The 18,662-nt window shown below is 42.8% G+C and overlaps 1 long non-coding RNA gene and 3 pseudogenes across 1 annotated transcript in view; 3 read left to right on the forward strand and 1 right to left on the reverse strand.

Annotated features, from left to right (window-relative positions):
* Window positions 1–18,662, forward strand: part of LOC138846914 (uncharacterized) — a 49,906-nt gene that overhangs the window by 18,938 nt on the left and 12,306 nt on the right. The window lies entirely within an intron of this gene.
* On the forward strand, window positions 699–6,852 carry LOC138847149 (homeobox protein SIX4 pseudogene; annotated as a pseudogene).
* Window positions 6,712–10,329, forward strand: LOC138847066 (homeobox protein SIX4 pseudogene; annotated as a pseudogene).
* LOC138846912 (SURP and G-patch domain-containing protein 1 pseudogene) lies at window positions 12,524–14,724 on the reverse strand (annotated as a pseudogene).

Below are 18,662 nucleotides of genomic sequence, written 5' to 3' on the forward strand. Positions count from 1 at the left end.
CTTTCAAATAAATAAATACACCTTTAAAAAAGAAAGAAAAGAAATGATATGTTTGAAGACTTAGATTTGTTTTCCCTGATTTGAATGTTATGCAATGTATGCATGTCTCAAAATAGCACATGGTATCCCATAAATAGAAATATAATTTTAGTTTGATTCATGAAAATTATACTTTTTAGGCTGGTGCTGCAGCTCACTAGGCTAATTCTCTGTCTTGCGGCGCCGGCACACCGGGTTCTAGTCCCGGTCGGGGCGCCAGATTCTGTCCCGGTTGCCCCTCTTCCAGGCCAGCTCTCTGCTGTGGCCAGGGAGTGCAGTGGAGGATGGCCCAAGTGCTTGGGCCCTGCACTCCATGGGAGACCAGGATAAGCACCTGGCTCCTGCCATTGGATCAGCGCGGTGCGCCAGCCGCGGCGGCCATTGGAGGGTGAACCAACGGCAAAGGAAGACCTTTCTCTCTGTCTCTCTCTCTCACTGTCCACTCTGCCTGTCAAAAAAAATATACTTTTTATCACAGTTAAAATTTAAAAATATATAATTTTAAAAACTGGAAAGTAACACCATATTAAGCACAACCAAATTCATAGAGAACACAACAGGATATAAATAAAATGTAAAACAGCTTACAATAGAAAAAATTAAAATTAAAAAATAAGGACACATTAATATCAGAATTTAAATGTTATTTTTTTCTCAAAAGATTTTAGGATCACAATAAGAATATTTGGATAATATCAAATAAATTTAATGTATTAGCAAAAACCTCAGGAAGGAAGGTGAGCATGCAAAATGCAACGAAATTTGTTATTGGAACAAATTCAATGAAATAAAACTATTTACAAAAGCTATGGCCTGGGAAGGCAGTACAAGATGGCCCAACTCCTTGGGCCCCTGCACCAATGTGGGAGACCCAGAAGAAGCTCCTGGCTCCTGGCTTTGGATCAGCGCAGCTCCAGCTGTTGCAGCCAATTGGGGAATGAACCAACAGATGGAAGACCTCTTTCTCGCTCTTTCTCTCTCTGCCTTTCCTTCTCTCTTTGTGTAACTCTTTCAAATAAATAAATAAATCTTTTTAAAAAGCATTAAAATATAAAATACTTGGGAAAAAATAACATGTTATGTAATACCCCATATTATGAAAAACAAAATATTACTGGTTGTATGTAAAGAAGATTCAAGTGAAGTGGAAAGTTGGAATATGTGCATTGGCTATAAAACTCAGTGTTGGGGTGGTCATTGTCATGCAGTGGGTTAAGTTGCCATTTGGGGTGCTAATTTCCCATATTAGACTACTTGGGATCAAATCCCACCTCCACATCTGATATAGCTCTCTACTTATCTGTCTAGGGGGCAGAGATTATACACTGAAAGCTTGGGGTCCTGCCACTCATGTGGGAGAGCTAGATGAATTTGTGTGTGTGTGTGTGTGTGTGTGCCCTTGTGAAAAATCACCTAGTTGAAAAATGTACTTTAAAATGGAAAGGACATAAAATAGTCAAGCTTATTTTAACAAAGATCAAATATTGTGATTTTAAACTACCTGATACCAAGAGTTAAAAAGGGGGTATGGCATTTCGGCATAGAGCATAAAGCTACTGCCTGTGATGCTGACATCCCATAAAGGTGCTGGTTCATGTTCTGGCTGCTTCACTTCCATCCAGCTCACTGCTAATGTGCTTAGGAAAGCAGTGGAATGTGACCCAAGTGCTTGGGCCTCCACATCCATATGGGAGACCCAGAAGAAGCTCCTGACCCCTGGCTTTAGCCTGGTTCAGCCCTGGCTGTTGTGGTTATTTGGGGAGTGAATCAGCATGTGGAAGATCTCATTCTCTCTCTCTCTCTCTCTCTCTCTCTCTCTCTCTCTCTCTGTGTGTGTGTGTGTGTGTTCTTCTATCTCTGGAACTCTGCTTTTTCAAATATATAATTAAGAGTCAAGAAACAAACCTGAACATTTCAGTTGACGATATTCAACTAATGAACCTCATGTAATCAAAGGGTTAAAAGTTAGACTTTTCTATAAATGGTCTCTGTGGAATGAAATTTACCTTGATCCCTGCATGGAAACACGCATATACACATTTAGAAAACTATAGAGTTCCTGGCAAAAACAAACACAACAAAATTTCAAAAACAAATTATAGAAGAAAACCATGCTGACTATAATTGAACAGTATTTCTTAGATATCAAATAAGCACACACATCACAATGGAAAATTGTTCTAAAATAAACTTTTAATATTTAATTCTTCAAAAAACATGACATTCTGTCATTTACTTAATAAAAAAGTTCAGTGATTGATGGACCCCATAGAACCATAGTCATCACATCAGATTATATTGACTAGTAATGGTGTACATCCTAGCTTGTGTGGTTATATTTTGTGATGTCCATCAGTGACAAACCTGCCTAATGATGCATTTCCCAAAATGTAGTCTCACTGTGATATAATACATGAGCATTTTATGGAAGCCATTTACTTGGGAAATAAATTCACCAAAATTTGAATTATGTATTTATATTCATTTGATTTGAAAGGCAGAGAGAGAGAGATACAGAAAGATACAAGGAGAAAAATAGAAGGGCCATCGCTGTGGTGTAGTAGGTAAAGCCACTACCTGCAGTGCTGGCATCACATACAGGCACTGGTTTGTGACCTGGCTGCTTTATTTCCAATCCAGCTCTCTGCTAAGGCCTGGGAAATCAGTGGAAGATAGTCCAAGTCCTTGGACCCCTGCCCCCTATTGGGAGACCCAGAAGAATCTCCTGGCTCCTGGCTTCAGATCTTCCCAGTTCTGGCCACTGAGACCATTTGGGGAGTGAACCAAAAGATGGAAGATTCTCTCTCTCTCTCTCTCTCTCTCTCTCTCTCTCTCTCTTTCTCTGCATCTCTGTAACTCTGCCTTCCAAATAAATAAAGAAATTTTGTGACCTTTCACACTAGCAAAAGTCCCCAAACTTGGAAAATGTTTTTATGGGGAGGAAGTTCCCTCCCTGATTGCTGTGTGGAATGCAAATTGTTACAGCTTCTGTGGATGTGGATATGAGGATGTTTAGCAAAGTGTATGTTCTTTTATGCGTTGATGCCATGATTCCACATACAGAAAATCTGTCCCATAATTATGTAAATTGACAAAAAAAGGATGATTTCACTCTCTCTCCATCTCTCCTGTGTCACACTATCCTTCAAGTAAATAAATAAACTAATAAAATTTTAAAAAATAAAATGGAAAGGGAATGTAGCAAAATTGCACATCATGTGTTAATGTGAGATATATAAATTTATAAGAAATTAACAGTCACACGAAGAAGAGAATACATATATGGACAAAAACAGATAAAAGCATTATTTTTTTCTATGTCAAAGTCCTATGGCTACTTTTTGTATGTCAAATTCCTAATGAACTTAATATCTTTTGCATTTCCAAAGATTTTAAATTAATTATGAGAGAAAGAGAGAGAGAATAAATATTCCATCTGCTGTTCCACTTCTTAAATGCTCACAACACTTGGGGTGAGATGGACTGAAGCCATGGTTCTAGAATTGAATTTAGTTTTCCCATGTGGGTGCAGGGACCACATACCTGCTGCCTCCCAGGGTATGCATTGGTAGAAAGCAGAATTGGAAACAGAGCCTGGACTCAAGCCCAGGTTCTGTGATATAGGATGTGGTCAACCCAAGCAGTTGTGGGATGTAACATAGCGGCAGGAGTGACAGGGTTGGTGGCAGAATGTCATATGTGGCAAAGGCGGGTGGTGGGGAAGGCTGTGACAGGATTTCAGATGCCAGCAGGGACATCTTAGATGCCAAAGAGAGAGATTTGCACAGAATATAGCTAATTCAAACTCCACATGCTGTATTCAGGGACGGTCCATGGTCTGGCCTTCTGGTTTGGTGTTGCTCTTACTGGCTCCATAATGATCATGTGGCTGTGCATGGCCATGACAAGTCCCAGCCACAATGCTACCAGATGTTGTGCCTGCTCCAGGTACCACAGTTTGCCAAGGCTAGGGGAATGCTTTCAGGAACATAACTGCTTTGTGAACTTGGTACTTTCTATACTATATGGACAGCTGTTGCTGCTCATGTCCTGGAGATCACCACATATCATTGTCATATCTTATGTAAGATCACATCAGGAAAGCCATCATTACCAACCCCCATGCTGCCCTCTGCAATGTGACCTTGATTTGACATCTGCTGTCCCAGGCCTGTTGGGCCTGACAGCTGTACCTGGGTGGGGTGAGAGGAGAGGAATGGCTGCTAATGGGCCCAGCTGGCTGGAAACCCCATTTCAGCTACCAGGCCTTTATCACCATGGTTTGGCAAGATGCTTTTTAGTAAATTATTTATTTTTGGAAAGGAACCAGTGTCAGTTGACAGACCCTCTAAGAAACCCAGCCAGGTGGGCTCAGCCAGCAACCCCTTCTCCCCTCAGACTCAGAGGCTCAGTGGTGAGGGGTGGCCCTGATGAGTATTGAGGGAAGATTGAGGGCAAGCCTGGGGGACCCCTCTCAACCAGACATTCCCTCACATTTGAGTGTACAACCCACCCCATCAGTCTGACAACCTCCATCCTCAGGCCCTGCTTTTGCTGCTTTGCTGTCTCTGAGTCCTTCAGATCCCTCTCTCACTCCACACCAAGAGCTGGAACAGGGGCCTGGAGGGAAGGACACTATGGGACACTTGGAGTAGACATAGAAGCATCAACATCTGTCATAGAAAGGCCTCATCCTCTTTTTTTTCACCATTTATATATTTATTTGAAAGGCAGAGTTACATCAAGGCAGAGGCAGAGAGGTCTTCCATCCACTGGTTCACTCCTCAAAGGGCCTCAACCAGTGGAGCTGGGCCAATCTGAAGCCAGGAGCCAGGATATTCTTCCAGGCCTCCCACATGGGCACAGGGGCCCAAAGACTTGGGCCATCTTCCACTGCTTTTCCAGGCCATAGCAGAGAGCTGGATCGGAAGTGGAGCAGCATGGAATCCAACCTGTGCCCATATGGGATGCTGGCACTGCAGGTGGCATCTTCACCTGCTACACCACAGCACTAGCCCCATCCCATCCACTTTACTCACAGCTAATGTTAGGCCCATGTTTCCCTCTGTACACATGGCTGCTACAGTCTCTACTGCCATGATGGCATTTTGTTCCCTACCATCCTTGGAAGAGACCAGGCAGAGACCCCATCCTCCAAGTCCAGGAAAAATAGATAAAATGAGGGGAGAACGGCAGAAAGCAGCTATCCCTTTACACTGCTTTGCTCTAGCAGCCATCTTAACAATCGCAAGTGCGGCGGACATCAAGCAGGAGAATGGGATTGAAAGTGCCTCAGAAGGGCAGGAGGCACACTGAGAAGCGCGGGGGGGGTGCGGCGGCGGGGCTCCCACACCCCCCAACCTAGGCTCCAGCCCCTTTCCCTCTGGAGCCAGGGGACGTTGCTCCCGCTGCCACCAAGGTGAGCAGAGTGGAAGGGGCAGTGGTGGCGGAAGCGACGTGGCGATGAGCAGAGCGGTGCCCAATTAGGTACAACTCCACTTGGAACTTCTGGGCCAACACCAAGCCGCTGCCGCTGTCTTCGCCACTGCTGTGGGCGCGGAGACCTCTCTCGCCTTCTCGCTAGACCATGTTCCCTACGTGAGGCGCTGCAGCAGGGGGCAACCTGGACCACCTGGCCAGGTTCCTGTGGTCAATGCCCCAGAGCAACCTGCTACATGGCAACAAGAGCCTGCTGAAGGGGCAGGTGCTCCTGGCCTTCCACTAGGGCATCTTCCCAGATGCCTGGATAAGAAACAGCATCCTGGAGAGCCCCAACCACCTGCTGCTGCAGCAACTCTGGTACAAGGTGCGCTACACCGGGAAGGTGCACCGAGAAGGCGGCCTAGGCCGAGGGACCCTGCGGCTGTGTGCCATAGACAACTACCAGCTGCACAGGACATTGCCCCTGACCTGCACCATCTGGACTGGGAGGAGATGGTGTATTGTTTCAAGGAAAAGTTGCACAACACGCTCAAGGAGCTCTACAAGCAGAATCACTACCCCTAGCCCTCCAAGAAGCTGCACCTGGCCAAGATCACCATCCTCTCCCTCACCCAGGTCAGCAACTGATTCAAGAACCAACAGCACTGTGCCTGGAACCCGTTGGAGAGCCAGTCCAAAAGTGAGTCAGATGGCAATTCCAGCAATGAAGGTGGGTCCAGCAAAGGACAGGAGGATCTGTCTCCTTACCCTCTCCAGAGTTCCTCTTATGGTGTCACCAACCTCAGCTTGTCCAGTCACATGGAGCCCACGAATTGGAAATAATGAGATATCCTTAAGTGGCTGGTGCTGTGGGCTCAGCAGGTTAACGCCCTTGCCTGAAGCACTGGTATCCCATATGGGCATCAGTTCAAGACCTGGCTGTTCCACTTTTGATCCAGCTCTCTGCTATGACCTGGGCAAGGAGTAGAAGATGGCCCATGTCCTTGGGCCCCTGCACCCATGTGGGAGACCCAGAAGAAGCTCCTGGCTTTGGATTGGTGCAGCTCCAGCTGTTTTGGCCAATTGGGGAGTGAACCATCCATTGGATAGAAGACCTCTCTCTCTCTCTCTCTCTCTCTCTCTCTGTCTCTATCTCTATTCCTGTCTCTACCTCTCTGCCTCTCCTCTCTCTGTGTAACTCTGACTTGCAATAAAGAAATAAATCTTTAAAAAAAGATATCCTTAAGCTATTCTGGAGTTTTGTTGAATGGAAGCTTAGTACCTGCAATTACTTCGCCAGTGTTCCTTAATGGTAACTATTTCATTCAGGGACCCAGTGGAGTCATCCTAAATGGATTAAATGTGAGAAATACACAGTGTCCTTAGCCCACCAAAAATGTCAACCAACATTGTGAACAATGGTATCTCCATGATGGACATCCTGGGGCCCACATCCTGGGATGTGAAGGAATTCAATGTGCTGCAGTGTTCTGCAGCCAACTCGGCATCCACCACCTCCTACAGCCCCAGTGTCCAAGTGTCATTCCCAGGGCTCATCCCCAGTGCTGAGATGAAAAGAGAAGGCATTCAAACAGTGGCTTCCCTGGAGGGAAGCTCTGTGGTGACTTTCACTACCCCAGGGCAAATCAACCAGTACGGCATTGTCCAGATCCCCAATTCCAGAGCCAAGGGCCAGTTTCTTAATTGGAGCATTGGATTCTCTCCACTGCAGTTGCTGCCTGTCTCAGTGGCAGCTTCACCAAGTAACAGTTCCATAAATTCAAGCACTTCAGACTAGAGCACATTCACCAGCGAGTCTACCCCAGTGCAGCAAGGCAAGGTTTTCTTAAGCTGTCTCACTCCAAGTGCAGTGATATACACTGTTGGTATTTCTGGCCAGACTTTGGGATCTGTGAAACAGGAAGGCTTGGAAAGGAGCCTGGTGTTTTCTCAGTTGATGGCCATCAATCAGAAAATACAAACCTCAGGAAATACAAACCTGTCATCTGAAAAATCCCTCAAGGAGTGGCCTTCACCCTCTGGCCTCTTTGTTGGTGAATGTGTCCCTAACTCAGTTTTTCCCTGACTCCACCTGCGCTGCTAACTTCCACTGAGCTCAACCCTGACATCACTGATAACCAGCCAATGCCTGCACCTGTGGCAGGCAAATCCGCAGGGGTGGCGGTCAGCAATGCTAACTATGCAACTCTTCAGAACTGCTCCCTCATTACTGGCCAGGACCTGTTGTCCATGCCCTGGGGGAAATTGTTCCTACCTCTGAAGACCAGATGGGCCATGCCTCCATAGCAGTGCACCAGAATTTTGTCAGAGAACACCATTTGGTTCTGCAATGAGTAGCTAACCTAAAAGAGAACCTCTTATCAGATTCTGAGAACAAAGCAACAAGCAGCCTAATTATGCTGGACACCAAATCTAAATATGTGCTAGATGGCATGATTGAGACTGTGTGTGAAGACCTGGAAACAGACAAAATAGAGCTTGCTATGCTCCAAACTGTCCAGTTGGATGAAGACATACAAGGCTTATAAACTTCGTGTGCCCCTCCTCTCCCTTTTTGGCATCAGAGGCAGATGTTGTCCTGAAGCCCTGAGAACACAAAGAATTTCCCCATTCAAAGGAAAACTCTACTTTTACAAGCATATGCATTCAAGAGACTTTAGATCTGCACAAAGATCACAGTTAATTATATAGAGTACAACTGCATTACTGCAGCCTTTTTGTTCACATACAATGATCTCTTTTAAATTGATGGAGACAAAAGAATCAGATGAAATGTCTCAAGGCAAAGTTTTACCCTTTATTGACAATATCATTCTAAAGTGAAAATGGAACTTAATAATTTTTTAAATTAAAAATGTTTACATGTAACACAGAAAACTAAATACAGCTGCAGACCATTAGAAACAATGCAATTATTTTTGTTTACCTTTATACCATGGCCATTGATAAAGTTAAGCATAAATTGTACTCCAAACTGTTCTAAGGGTGTCTTTTTAAAGTTCAGTGGCTTAATTATATATTTGTGTGTAGGTAGAGAGAGACACACTTCTCTTTTTCAGCATCTTTGGCTTAGGTCTCTGCACATTTGCAAATGTGATTGCTTATAGCTCAGTGTAGCTGAGCAAGTTGGAAACTCCAAGAAAAACTCTGAAAAAACTTCACTGTGAATGTAAATATATGAGTTCTACATGCAGGCTTTGAGTAATTGCAGTGAATTTTATTTATATTATATATTTTCCTCTTACACTTCAGGCACTATGAATTGAAAAGAGAAATGTTTTCTTACTGTTTATTTTTATTGTTTGAACAGGAAGTGAACATAGTTGCTTCCAACAAAGTTTTACTTTTTATAGGATTTTAAAAGCAATGACTTTTTTATCAGGAGTCTCTTTAGGTCAATATTAATAACATTGAAATCAGAAATCTAACACCTAATGTTGGAATTTGGTAATTTTTTCAAATCTTTGTTCTTTAGTTAGCAACTCTGATTCATTTAAATATGTTTTCTATAGAATTCTGCATGCCTTGTTACTTTGTGGCCTTTTAATTAGTAGTAACATATGGAACTGTCCATGGAAGCACTGATGGTTCTTTTCTACTATCTAACAGGGTTAATTTCATCACAGAATTTTTCACTAAATTTTAAGTATAAAGTTTATAATGCAAATTGATGAACAGCTAATTATTGTTGCTACTTTCTACTCCACTGAAAATAAGAACAGCATTATAGATACCACATAAAAGCAATTCTTCAGGCTATGAAAACACCATTATAGAGTTAAGAAAGAATTTGTAAATTCTCTTGAGCAAAATCCTGTTGAAACTTCATTCTAAATGTTTTTGAAACAGTTGTTAAGCAATGATACATGACTCTTGTTTGCACTATATTATCATGTCTTCTTTAAAAGTAAATATTTTTTGTTTCTGTAAAAAATGAATAGAGGAAATCTGTGTTTCAAACAATAAATATGGTATATAAAATGTAAAATCATGTGACATTTAAACAGGTACAAAAGCACTTTATAGAATTATAATTCTCTCTCTCTCTCTATATATATATATATATCAATTGGATACAGTAACAAAATGGAGACAAGTAACTATTATTCTGTTGTTGGTTCTGAAACAATGAAGTATAAACTCATTTATTTGATGTGTGGAATATCTCTGAAAGAGTGGAGATTGAAGTGTTATGCACTGCCTTTAAGGGTGAAGACATACATAATTGAACAGCAAGGAATACTGTTTTTTTTTTGAGAGAGTGAGTGAGAGAGAGAGAGAGAGAGAGAGAGAGAAAGGTCTTCCTTCTGTTGGTTCACCTCCCAAATGACCGCTACAGCTGGCACTGCGCTGATCTGAAGCCAGGAACCAGGTGCTTCCTCCTGGTCTCCCTCATGGGTGCAGGGGCCCAAGCACTTGGGCCATCCTCCACTATCTTCCCAGGCCACAGCAGAGAACTGGACTGGAAAAGGAGCAGCTGGGACTAGAACCTGGTGCCCATATGGGATGCCTGTGCCGCAGGTGGAGGATTAACCAAGTGAGCCACGGCACCAGCCCCAGGAATACTGTTTTTCATTATGTTGATATCTTACAAAATAAATAAAAATATTTAAATCATTAAAGTTAGAGCATCTTATCAACACCATCACACCACACTCCTTATCAATCTCCCAAATTCATCATCTGTATATAGGAAAATGATTTTTACCTAAAATCATGCACACTATAGGTAATCTTCTTTATTTTTAACATCTATTTTGATCTTCTGCTTTGTTTCATATTGTCTGTTTTCAAATACACTTATTTTTCATTTAGAGTCATATTTTTGGCCCTATGCTTTAATGTTAATTTTCCATGTTATATCTTAAATGTATTAATATTTGATTATTTTCAATTCATATTTGCCTTTTTAATTTTATTTTTAAATAGAGAACAGAGTGAACTTTGAACATTTTGCTATATTTTTTCATGTGTATCAACGTGACATGTAAAATCTGTTAGCATATCTTGCTTAATAACTTACAATTCATATGCAAAAATATCTATTGTGATGTATTCTCTTGAAAAATAAGATGAAATAATTGAGATAATTTTGTTGGAATGCTCATTATAAAGGAAAAACCTTTGGCTGCAAAATCATTTTCCTTATTCCTTCCTGAAACACAGTATGCTAGTCATACAGCAGCTATTATGTAGCCATGAGGTAGGATTATGGAGACTATAAGCCACATTGTCAGGATCATGTCAATGTTACATTCTCAGACTACTATATTAGTCCCAAATCATATAATTTGGGGAGCTTGTTACACAGAAAAATAAAATGATTTAGATAAGCCTATGACTTCAATTATCTATTATGTTCAATCAAGTTTATTATTATTATTTTTTTGACAGGCAGAGTGGACAGTGAGAGAGAGAGACAGAGAGAAAGGTCTTCCTTTGCCATTGGTTCACCCTCCAATGGCCACCGCGGCTGGCACGCTGCGGCTGGCACACCGCGCTGATCCGATGGCAGGAGCCAGGTGCTTATCCTGGTCTCCCATGGGGTGCAGGGCCCAAGTACTTGGGCCATCCTCCACTGCACTCCCTGGCCACAGCAGAGAGCTGGCCTAGAAGAGGGGCAACCGGGAAAGAATCCAGCACCCCGACCAGGACTAGAACCCGGTGTGCCGGCACCGCAAGGCAGAGGATTAGCCTAGTGAGCCGTGGCCCCGGCCAAGTTTATTCTTAACTGAATGGAAACAGTATTATTTTATTTTATTTATTAATTAATTATAATTATTATAAATCATCCTCCTTATCTCTTACCCAGGTTGTCCCTTATGATACTTTAGTCTCCAACAAATGAAGCATTAAGTCCCTCTGGTAATGAGGAAAAGATTTCCCAGTAGCTGTCTCCTCTCAGTTTCAACATAATCCTAGTATTACTTCAGGAGTAAAACTTTGAGAAAGATCTACCAAGTCATACAGATATCTTGCAGACTATAATATCTTTTAAAATCTAAAATGGCACTTGTTCCTCTTATCTGTTCTATTAAAAGACACTATTGGTTATAATTAATCTAAACCAAAAACAGCAGTATTATTTTTACTTCAGTATCAGTTCACTTATGTGCTTTTTTTTTCTTTTTCTACAATAAAGACAAGTATAGAGAAAGCAATTTTCAAGACATGTCTTACAATTTTCCCTTTAGATTAATTAACAGATGGCAGTGAGAGAGCAGGAGAAATTAAGAAAAGATATTATAATTTAAATAAGTATCTATGAAGGGGCATGCTAACACTTGCCTGTTAGTTACACATGTTCAATTCCTGCTAGTAATGCCTAGCTCATTTTTATCACTTATTTACCCACAAAATAATTATCTTAGGGTAACTGCTGTAGCGCATCAGGTTAGGCTGACACTTAGAATGTACACGTCAATCCACCGTCCTGATATTTATTTGTGAGGAAGCAGATATTGGCTCAACTAGATGGGTTCCTGCCACAGATATAGGAAACCTGGGTGGAGTTTATGCCTCCTGGCTTTGACCTAGCCCAGCTGAAGCTACTGAGGGAATTTGGGGAGTAGAACTGAAAATAAGATTCATTCTCAATCTCATTCTCATTCTCATTCCCATTCATTTCTCTCTCTCTCTTTCTCTCTCCCCCCCATCTCTACCATTCTGCTCTTCCAAAAAATAAATGCATTTTTTAAAGATTTGTTTATTTTCTTTGAAAGGCAGAGTTACAGAGAGGCAGTGGCAGAGAGAGAAAAGTCTTCCATCTGCTGGTTCACTCTGCAAATGTCTGCAAGGGCTGGAGCTGGGCTGATCTAAAGCCAGTAGCAAGGAGCTCCTTCCAGGTCCCCTATGTGGCTGCAGAGGCCCATGGACTTGGATCATCTTCCACTCCTTTCCCAGGCCAGAGCAGAGAGCTGGGCTGTAAGTGGAGCATCCTGGACTCAAACTGGTGCCCATATGGAATGTGGGCACTGCAGGCCACAGCTTTACCCACTATGCCACAGAGCCAGCCCCAATGAATACATTTTTAAAAGAATACTTTTTTTTTTTTTTTTTGAGCACTGAGACTTTAATACACAGCACGACACTGGTGACGGCAGGGGCGGGCGCAGCGCGGCCACGTTCCACGGTCCAGGACCGGTGCTGGGAAAGCCGCCTGCGCAGCTGTCAGTAGTACGGCCGCCTCGGGTTGTTCAGGGGGTTGGGCCGGAAGCGGTAGGCCAGCATCATCCTCTTGCGGAAAGCCTCGTACTCGTCGTCCTCCTTGGAGAGCTCAGCCGGCCGGTCGATGCCGAAGCCGGCGCCGTCCACGGTGGTGGTGCCCTTGCTGACCGGGTTCTTGATGCCCTGGCCCTCGGAGCCCAGCCCCTCGCCCTCCTTCCAGCCCATCTTCATGAGCATCTGGTAGCCGATGTTCTCCACGGTCAGCTTGAACTCCTTGTACTCCGAGTAGTCGGGCTCGCAGCCCTCCTTCAGCGCCTTGAAGGTCTCCATGAACTTGTCCAGCTCGTCGGGTAGCAGGAAGTCTCCGATGAAGTGCTTGCCCCGGCCCATCTTGGTCAACTGCTCGGCCCACTCCCGCGTCTTGTCCATCTCCATGCGGCGCAGCCGGTGCTCCCAGGTGCCCAGCTCGCTGTCCACCTCCTCCTCGCTGTCGTAGCCGTGCTGGTGCTGCTGCAGCGCCTTCTCCCACAGCAGCTGCATGTCCTGCATGGCCTGCTTGTGCTGCATGATCATGTCGTACATCTGCTGCATCTCCTGCTGCTCCTTCAGCTGCTTCTTCTGGGCGTCTGACAGCTCCGTGACGCCCACCAGACCCACGGGCTTCCCCTTCTCGTAGCCGAGCCCCTTGAGGTCCTGAACTGAGAGAGGCGAGGGCGAGGCGTCCACCTCTCCCTGCACCAGCTCCGCAGTGGGGAGCTCCACCTTGTCCTCCTCGGGCCCCCAGCTGCTCTTCCACTTTCTTTTCACGGCGGCCATGGCGGAGGCCGGCTTCCCGGGGGCGGCCGGCGCGGGGGCAGCGGCCGGCGCGGGGGCCGATGAGGTGGGGCAGGTGGCGGCAGGGGGCGAGGCCCCCGACGGGGCGTCAGCAGGGGACGTGTGCTTCGGGCTGGGCTCAGGTGCTGGGGGGGTGCCTGTGGAGCCGGCCTCGGCGCTCCGGAACTCCTCTAGCTTCTGCCGGAAGTACTTGTACCCCTGGCTGTTGGGTTCGTACAGAAAGCTGAATGCCTGGTTCTCGCGGTTGTTCTGGAGGGCGATGGTTTCCACCTCGGGACACCCGTCCGCTATGAACCTGGCCAGCTTTTCTGCGAGGCTCTTGGCCTCCTGGTCCTCTGGGGGTGAAACTTTCTGAGAGGCTCCCTGGGACTTCTGCGCCTCCTTCCTCATCTCAGCCACCTTCTTTCTGTAGTAGAGGAATTCCCTGCTATTCTTATCGTGTAAAAACGCAAACGCTGGGTTATCCTTGTAGTCCTCCATAGCTACTTTTTCTAACTCGGGGTCTCCTTCTGCCACAAAGCGGGCCAATTTCTCTATCACTTTCCGAGTCTCGGCTCCCTCTGGGGGTGAAACTTTGATCTCCAGCCACTGCTCCTAGTCCTCCTCCTCGTCCTCATCGGGGGACTGGAAGACGCTGGGCCGCTGGGCCACGGGCAGCTGCTTGGCGTGCGAGTAGTTCCTCACCTGGCCCGGGGCGCTGCCCAGCCCCAGGCCCGCTCGCTTGCCGAGCAGCAGGGGCCTCTTGCCGGCGCTGGGCGGGGGTGTGCTGGGTGGGGCGCCGGCTGTGCTGGCGGTGGCATCTGTGGTGGTCTGTGCCTTCTGCAACTTCAGGAACTGCTGCAAGAAGCTGCGGTCATTGGCGAATTTGTTAGAGACGCAGGAAGAGTTGTGTGCGTTCGCGACTTCTCCGGGATGCGGGGGCTGAGGGCTGGCCATCTGGCTCTGCTTAGCTTTCTGCTCCATTCTGGCCTCGATTTCCCGCTTCTTCTGCGCGATGAGCTCTTCTTGGTGCAGGGTGTTCATGTTCATCTTTGCAGACTTGGGGGGAGCGACCCCAAACCACCGGTTAGCCTTCCCTGCAACATCCCGGTTGTCCATCTTGAGACTCCAAGAATACATTTTTAAAAGGCAGCGGTGTTGTGGTGGTAGTGGCAGCCAGCTGCCAGGGTCTCAGGAGCCTGGCCCTGCACATTGCTGCTGTGGGCTGGACCGACAGCCATGCCACAGGTCTTTTGGAACAAATCATGGGATGCAGCTTCATTCAGATGTGGTAGAATATGCCAAGGAAAAATTTGAGTGCTTTATAAAAATAGTGATAGCTTTGATAAATTTGAGTTCTGTGAACCTTCATTGGTGGTTGGTAATTGCCTCCAGAGATCATCTGACAGACATCAGTATGATCAGATTTATTGTGATTCTAGAGTCCAGAAAAAACTACATGAACATTTTACTGAATGTGGGAGGCATACTTGTCATGCTTACAGAAAATCAGTTAACACAGATTATGCTAACTGGAGAAACCACTTGGGAAAGTAAAAATAACCTTGCTATTTCATTTGCTCCACTTGTGCACCAAAGTGAGAATGATTATGGCAAGCTTGCCATTGTTGGACTGCCTCCCTGACCTGTCAGAAAACTGCAGGACTTGTCCAGTATTTACATTTGCTGCACACTTAGAACTTTCATAAATGATAAGATGCAGGCCAAAGGGATTTCCCAAAAGGAAAAGAAAGAGAGTGAAACAGAATTAATAGGCAAGTCATTGTAGGTAATAAGCTTATTCCTCAACCTCTAGACAGTGAGGAGGATGAGAAAATGGAAGATTAGATAAAAGAGAAAGACTACAGTGAAGCCGTGAAGCCAGAAGAGCCTCCTCAGAATTCACTGAGACAGCAAACATGAAGCTGCCCCTCGTTGAGTCTTTAAAAATTTACTTGACATATTTTAGAAATAAATTACAGATTGATAAGAAAGAACGACTCCTGATAATTCCTGTAGTCTCAAACCTGTAACATTTGCTAGAAGTTAAGAGAATTATTTCTTTCATAAGAGTGAATTATAGTGGGGCAAAAAGTATAACCTGTTTCTCTCAGTAGCAAAAATGATGTATTCAGTCATTAAAAAGAATCTCTTTTATAAAATCTATTTTTTTAAATCTTGGAAAAATGCTATTTATCTCAGACTGATTTGAAAGTAGAATACAACCATAGTCAAGACCTTGTGACCTATAAATCCTTTTTCTGACTCCTTATGGATTCATAATAGTGAAGCTTAGATGTAATTTTATGTAAGGTTTAAATCATTGTTAAGCATATAAATCTGGTTTGAACAGTAGTTATTTTATTTCCTCTACAAAAACTTTCTTATAAGGAAAACAAATGCTTTATAGACCTATTTGCCTTACTTTGTTGCATCATTATTTCTGTGTTGCTGTAGATATATTGCAAGCAATATATGTGTGCACCAATAATGCAACATCACACTAGGACCACAAGGAGTCATAACTTTATGTAATTTTTAGAACTTTCACATGAGTAACATACCTGTATAGACACAATTAAAATTAGGCAACCTGTGCAAACCCAGCAATGCATTCTACACAATCCAAACAACCTAAATAACTATTGCATCTCCAAGATGAGGCTTATATCCTTTGACAGCTCCAGGAATCCAACTGGAAACATCAAAGTCAAAAGAATTAATTTACAACTCTGAATCTAAAAACAAGTCTATCAAAGATGTCAGAGGTTTAAAACACTTGGTCAAAACAGGAACTCAGACCATTCTGAAAAATAACAATCATCTATCCAGACAAGGTGTTTCAGCCAGAGCTATATATAAACTAGATTTAACCAGTCACAAATTGATCAATCAAATATTTCAGAATGAGTAGATACTCCAGAAAAATCTTAACTCTTTTAAGACTCAGGTATTTTAATTTTAGATTATTTGTTTTTATTGTCACACAATAGTTGTACATTTTATAGGGTACAATGTAACATTTTGATATATGCAAACATTGTATTGATCAAATTAGAATAATTAGCATCTATTGCTTCATATATTCAAGATTTCTTTGAAGTAACAACATTCAAATGTCTTTCTTCTAGCTATTTAGAAATATACAATATGTTATTGTTAACTATTTTTACCCTACTCTGTGCAAGAGAACACCAAGTTTTTTTTTTACAATAAGAAAAAATAACTTTAATTAAATAAATTACATCTGAGGTTTTTTTTTTTTTACCTTTTTTGAGAAACTTAACTTACTTTAAAGGAGAACCCAAGAATAATACATCTGTTGCAAGTACTTAGATATAACTATAGTTTATGAGACATAAGAATAAATTCCACTTAATACACTTAAAAAAAGTAAATCTTTGAGAACAAGTTTTACTACTAACTCTCATAATACAACTCTCGGAGGACAGAAGTCCTCCATGGGAAGTTAGTGCACAGTGACACTTGTTAATTTAACTATTAACACTCTTATATATGATGTCAGTGATCACATGAGGCCCTTGACATGGTCTGCCTAGGCTGTGGGAGCCCTTCAAATCCACAAACTACTTCAGTATTAGACAAGGCTATAAGCAAAGTGGAAGTTCTCTCCTTCCATCAGAGAAAAGCACATCCTTCTTTGGAGGCCATGTTTTTCCATTGGGATCTCACCCATAGAAGTCCTTCATGTAGGACAGTTTTTGCCACAGTATCTTGGCTTTCCATGACTAAAATGCTCTCATGGGCTTTTCAGCCACACCAGAAAGCCATAAGGGCTTATTCTGAGAACAGAGTGCTACTTCAAGCAATTGTCATTCTATTAGTAAGACTTAGGTATTTTCAAGCAATGAGAGCTTAACAACAATAGCAGAAAATCCAAGACTCAATACACATGAAATCCTCATTTCCTAGGTCAGTTACTAAAACAGCAAAGAAAAAAACCCTTGAATAGGAGAATTAGCACACATACTCACCCTACTACTTGGAGCAGTTTAAATGTATTGAGAAAAGTAAAGGTCAAGAATCAAATCTCTAAACTTTTTTGGGGGGAGATTTTTTTTCATTTTTTTTAAGCTTTGATTTAGTAAATATAAATTTTCAAAGTACAGTTTATGGATTACAATGGCTTTCCCCACCCCCCATAACTTCCCTGCCATCCACAACCCTCCCATCTCCTGCTCCCTCTCCCATTCCATTCACATCAAGATTCATTTTCAATTATCTTTATATACGGAAGATTGATTTAGTATATATTAAGTAAAGATTTCATCAGTTTGCACCCACACAGAACATAAAGTGTAAAATACTGTTTGAGTACTAGTTATAGCATTAATTCACATTGGACAACACATTAAGGACAGAGATCCCACATGAGGAGTAAGTACACAGTGACTCCTGTTGTTGACTTAACAATTTGACACTCTTGTTTGTGGCGTCAGTAATCTCCCTAGGCTCTAGTCATGAGTTTCCAAGGCTATGGAAGCCTTTTGAGTTCACTGACTTCAATCTTATTTAGACAAGGTCATAGTCAAAGTGGAAGTTCTCTCCTCCCTTCAGAGAAAGGTACCTCCTTCATTGAAAAACTGAGGAAATCTCCAACTAAATGCAAACTGTAAAAATAGAAAAGTTGAAACAAGGAAAATTACAATCAAAGATGGGTTAAGAATGTCAAAGATCAGATTTCAAAATTCAAAGATAAAAATTTCTTGTGAGTCTTTTCCTATCAGAAAACCTGGTTGTTTTGATATTAACATTTAACATTAACAAATTCTAACTTCATAACAATATGCCTTTGACATTAATACTTAATTTATAGAAACTCATATGGCCAATTCCATGGTAACATCAGCCAATGTTATTTCACACAGGATCCATCTTTCACAAAACTAGAACATTTTATATTTCTCTCAGCTCATTGTCCTGTTCTGTTACTTTTTCCTTGCCAACACCATTTTACTTTAGGACAAATATTACTCACTTTTCCCCTTAATCAAAACACATCATTTATATTCCATAACTTCATGCATGTCTGTCTATGACAAAGAGATTTTTAAACTTTTCTCTTAATATTGAGTATCATATATTTGTTAGAATTATGCCTTAATCTTAGTTACTCAATATCTAGTGAAAGATTAGTAGACAATGTTAAATTGACATATTTTAATAATTTATGATAGCAG

This window comes from Oryctolagus cuniculus, chromosome 19 (genome assembly GCF_964237555.1).
Source record: "Oryctolagus cuniculus chromosome 19, mOryCun1.1, whole genome shotgun sequence".
NCBI lineage: Eukaryota > Metazoa > Chordata > Mammalia > Lagomorpha > Leporidae > Oryctolagus > Oryctolagus cuniculus.